Source organism: Spinacia oleracea, chromosome 2 (assembly GCF_020520425.1).
Source record: "Spinacia oleracea cultivar Varoflay chromosome 2, BTI_SOV_V1, whole genome shotgun sequence".
NCBI lineage: Eukaryota > Viridiplantae > Streptophyta > Magnoliopsida > Caryophyllales > Amaranthaceae > Spinacia > Spinacia oleracea.
The window spans coordinates 42,959,862-42,965,380 of record NC_079488.1 but is presented as its reverse complement, the minus strand read 5'-3'; the positions used below and the strand labels follow the sequence as shown (position 1 = coordinate 42,965,380).

The following is a 5,519-nucleotide window of genomic DNA, read 5'->3' as shown; positions in this document are numbered from 1 at the left end:
GGGGGGGGGTGGGGGAAGTGTCCGAATAAAACGACTTTTAGGTCGTGTAAACTCAGTCCTATAGAGGTATAACATGTTTACTAATTAGCTTTAGCTTTGTTTATTATAATTATTGGTCTTTTAAGATAAAGTATTATGTTGCCTAATCACTGCGCTCAAAAAATTGGCGAACCTGAGTGTGCCTATTACGTTATGAAGTTCATGTTAGAGATAGTCACGTTTCACCATGACTATGAAGGCCGGCTAGATGAGGTAATTACTTTTCCTTACTCTTAATTCGTATTCTAGACTATTAGGACATTTTCATTAGTTGCTTGAATGTTAAAATGTGATATTTAATTTGCATTTAATTTTTTAAATTATTATTTATATTTTTGTAAAGGTCTATACTACGAGGAATACGCCTTATGCTAGTGAGGAAATTGATATGGTTCGTGAGCAATGGACTAAGTTTTTTACCAGCAAGTATTTATTATTGTCCTGGGCGCGCTTGATCGAGTTGGTTTAGATATTATAGAACAATCTTTTATATTAAAATGTATGTGTACGTTGAAATTGGAACATTTCATTTCATATATTTTGATCCACTGCTAGGAACCTCAGAGCATACAAAGCGGGTACAGCCGAAGTAGAACGTTTTAAAACGACTGTGTTGGCACTCCATACTTTAAGCTTCGCCTTTTCCTTTTTAATGGTTTCTGGTACAATAGAAGTAAATAACCAGTCTATCCAGATATTAATGTAGTACGTGCACTTTTGTTTTGAGATATATATGTATATAAAAAAACAGTTAGTCTATGTTTTTATATTTTTTTATACAGGTTTTGATATTCTATTAGTGTTGTTAACATGTTGCTATGTTTGGTGCAAGGCACTCTAGGTATGGATAAATAAAATTAAAATTAAAATGTTCGCGCCAAAAGGATGGGTTTGTTGTAGAGAACATATTGTCGTTTGCTGCAAAAGACCCATCCTGTTGCAGCGAACAACAATCTGTTAGCATCAACAGGATAGGTCTGTTGCAGCGAACAAAATGTTGTTCGCTGCAACTACACCTGTTCAACGAACTGGGTTAGGGCCGGGTCGGGCCTAGCTTGCAATATTTCTACGTAGGGTCGGGCCGGGTTTTATACGGGTTTAACGGGCTGGCCATTTTTTTTTAGTCTGTATATATTTCAATGAATAAAATAGACTATACTCTGACCATACACATCTTCAACTATAAAAATGCTGAAGAGTTACATATAGTAATAACATTGTGTGCCTTACACCATCATACTTGTTCAAAAAGTTGTAACTCCAGTAGAAAATTTCAGCACCAAAAGGTGGTTAACAAAATTGGCTTTATATCGTTCAGGTTTCTTGCTTTTCATAACAGGAAATATATCCTCGCCTTCGAAGTAAAGAATATTAAAATTCAATCAGATTCCACACAAGCCTTTGAGGCTAAGAACAACAATTCTAAGGACTTGTTTCTAACAAATGTGTCTTGTTATATCTCAGTGTACGTTCTAGTAGGAAAACTTCAAGATTTTGCAGTAAGTACACGAGCTCATGATGAATAGTCGATGAAGTTGGTGCACTAGTACCCTCCATAATACTCTGAAATTCGACAAAAATACACAACAACATGATAATACATGACAGAAAATGCCAACAAACCATGATTTATTTGCAATATACTAAAACAGCTACTGAAAGTTCAAAACCAAGTACAGAATTTTGGCTGATATAAATATGAATCATCAATTAGTTAGCTTGCCATGTAACTCATAACTCAGTTGAACTATTCCTTGCCCCATCACAGTAATGTCGTTCCATTCTAGACATTCTTACACCAAACAGAAACACCCCATCTTATTAAATTTGGTAACAAATTAAATACTCTATATAATATTTTTCATGAGTAATTGGTATTGTTACTCTACGAAGTATCAAAGTGAAACCAAATATCCCTTTTTATTTTTACCCTCCAAACCCCCCAGTTTCTCAATCAAACCTCAAAACGTACACACACAAGCATACATACTCATCTTTTAATTAGTTTATTTTTCTCTCTCTATTTTTTGCACTCATCTTTTATTTTCTTAATCAAAAATAAATAACAAAAATTACAAATTCAAACCAATATTGTTACAATCTGATATGCCCTTGTTGTGATTAAGATGGTAGAAGACGTAGGAAGATCTAATTGTTTGTCAGACAGAACAAAAACAACAACATGACTTTAAGTTGATCCGTAAAGTGGGAACGACATTATGAAGTAGGGTATACCTAAATTCGAAGGCGGCGACGGAGATTGTTCTGGCGGTGATGATGATTGTTATGGCGGCGACGACGATTGTTCGAGAGAATTAGGGTTATTAATTTTGGGGAAAAGAGGAGAGAGAATATTAGGGTTCTTACTTTTGGGGGGAAAAGAGGACAGCGAAAATAAGGGTTCTTATTTTTTGGGGGAAAATTTAGGGTTTGACAGGTTCTAAATGAGAGAGAGGTGTATTTTGATTAGTTCTTTATTTAGAGTTTGTTGGTTTTTTTTATTTTCATAATCCTTTAAACTAAACTTTCTAAAAGCCCTATCAAACCCTTTTAAAGCCCTTTAAAATGAAGCCCTATGAAAGCCCAACCCCTTTAATAAGTTCAAGGGCTGAACCCTTTAATAAAAAGGTCGGGCTAGGGATTTTAACGGGCCTCTAGCCCCTTGCACAGGTCTAGCTGCAACAGGTCTTTATTTAAGCATGTTTTCCTCTACTTATTGTAAGGAACACGTATATGTTCGCTACAACAAATTACTTTTTGAAGCGAACATTGTTCATTGTACTTGTTGCTTCCCCTAGTTGCAGCTACCGAACAAGGGTCTAAAAGCCCGTTGCAACGGGGCCTTTTTCTACTAGTGTATAACTCCTTCCCATAGTATGCCTAAGGACCATTTTCTCGTTCTTCTTTTCATTATCGAGCTCATTTTGGACCTGGGCAGCTGCTAAGGTCTTATTTTCTATGCGAAGCTGTTCCATAGTGGTAGTCATTTGTTTTATCTTTGCTAATTGATGTAGGAGATTATTGAGGATGGAAGATCGGTGATCCTAGAAAAGGAGAATGACGAGTGAAGACGAGAGTTGAAGGAAATAATGCCCTTGGTCCAAGTATTCATATACTGTTAAGTCTAATAAATGCGGTTCAGTATTAATTAATAAGATAATAATTCTGTGAGATCAAGTGAGCTGAATGCCTAGCTAGAGGCCGCTTCAGTTCAAGTGGAATTAATGATATTAATCCACAGCTTACTCTTGACTGAACCCGTAGGGTCACACAAATAGTACGTCAACGAATCAAGTATTTAATGGAATTAAATACTACATCTATGGATATTCGGAATCGACGGATCTTGGTTTCAGTGGGAGCTGAGATCGTCACAAGCAAGAAATGAATACTCCGGAAACGATGATATTGCCGGAAACGGAAATATGGATCTTATCGGAAATATAAATATTATCCAAGACGTAGATGTTGCCGGAAACGGAAACATGGTACGTATCGGAAAATATTATTGGAAATGGAAATATTGCCGGAATCGGAAATATTGCCGGAAACGGAAATATTGTAAGAATCAGAAATATTATCGGAATCGAAAAATAATTCCGGAAACGGAAATATTAAATATTTGTTCGAAACGGAAATTAATTCCGGAATCGGAAATATTAAATATTGTTCGTATCGGAAATGAATTCGGGAATCGGGAATTTAATCGGAAGCGTATCGTACGAATTAGCATCGGACGAGGCTCGCTAGACGAAGGCCCAACACGAAGCCAGGCCATCGCCCAGCAAGCCACACGCATCACCAACACACGCCAAGCCTCGACCAGGACCAGCGCAAGGCCAGGCCCAGCTAAGGCCTTGGGCGTGCGCGCGTACAAAGGCAGCAAGCATGGGCCGAGGCGTTGTGCGCTCAGCGTGGGCCGCAAGGCCTGCGCGAGTGTGCGGTACTCGTGCAATGCTCGTGTGCGTGCTATACGAATCCTAAAGCTATCAGGATTCGATATATGATTAAATTCCTAATCCTAAAAGATAAATTAATTAAATAAGAGTCTACTAGGATTCTAATTTAATTAATTCGTATCCTAGTAGGATTCCAATTCTCTTTCCATACCCCTATAAATATGTGGCCTGGGTTCACAATTTATATCGATATTTGAAGTATTCAAAAGGTAAGATTTTCAAGCAAAAATCAGCCAAACACTTGCAACCCAAATAGCCGAAAATCCTAGTAACCTTAAGGGCGATTCTAGTTGGTCAAGATTAAGGCGGATCCGGACGTGCTGTGGACTATCTACGGAGGGACGACATTTGGAGTCCTAAAGACTTGTTCTTGATCGGTTCGGGCACAGCTAGGGAAGGCACGCAACAAAGTGTATCCATCTAAACTATGCTAAATGATTATGTGTAAATAATATGCTTTCCTGGCTTTATGGTTTTTCCGCATGATTTATGTTTATTCATAGGTATCATAACCTAACAGTGGTATCACGAGCCTCTTATTATTTTCATAATTTAAATTGCATGAACATGGTTAAATTTTACAAATTTGCAAAGAATTAAAGGGATGATTAATTTTCGTAATTAATTGCAAATTGCGTTTATTTAATTATATGTTCGCAGTTTTTCGGCAGTTTCTTCGTTACTCATCCAAATCGAGTGATTTTTGTGTCAATTCCGCATGTAAAAGGCATTTTAAAATTTTCGGCCGAACCCAGAATTCCCAAATTCGAAGCCTAACTATGACTTTGTGGAAGTTTTAGTTTTTCGAACGCAAAAGTTTGTAAATTTAAGATGTTAAATTGAATATTTGCGATTCTTGTTGATAAATCTTGAATCTTTGATTGACCTACTGTATATGTTTAACAATTATGAATTCCTAGACTTGTTAATTATACAACCTAATTTGTAATTATGATTAATTTGTTGAAATTCGAATAATTTAGAATTGATTTGATTTTCATGATTAATTAATAATTTAATTAGGTACCAATGATTAAAATCCACCATTAAAATTGTTAATTTATGCTAAATTTTTAATTTTTATGACCTAGATTTGAATCCATGTTAATCGGAAATTAATTGATTAATAAATTTTCGATTTTTCGCCCTAAAAATATGAAATTAATATGATTTATTAATTTGTCAATAATTTTGGAAATAAAAGTTTTAATTTTTATGCAATTCGCTCATAAAAACATGCACGCACAAAACAATGGACGCTACGTGTTACCCTTAAGGGGTGTTGTATAGTGCGGGCATGCGACGACGAGCAAGGGAGCTCGTCGCCCATGCGGTACGATGCAACGAGCAAGAGCCATGGCACACGAGCACAAGGCAGCACGCTGCCCTGTGTCGAGTGTTGTGCGCATATGGGTGAGTGGGCAAGGGCGAAGGGCCAAGGCGCAAGCCACCGGGCAGACGCGTATGGCCAGCAAGCGTGCTGCGCCACAGCGCGCGCTGCCACTCCCAGCAGGCAAGCAG

At 37.2% G+C, this 5,519-nt stretch overlaps 1 long non-coding RNA gene across 1 annotated transcript; it reads right to left on the bottom strand.

Moving 5' to 3' along the window:
* Positions 1 to 1,310: 1,310 nt before the first annotated feature.
* On the bottom strand, positions 1,311 to 2,532 carry LOC130466902 (uncharacterized). Its single transcript, XR_008927061.1, has 2 exons — positions 2,275 to 2,532; positions 1,311 to 1,602 (listed from the first exon to the last, which is right to left on the bottom strand). It is a non-coding gene; the product is annotated as an uncharacterized lncRNA (long non-coding RNA).
* Positions 2,533 to 5,519: the final 2,987 nt, after the last annotated feature.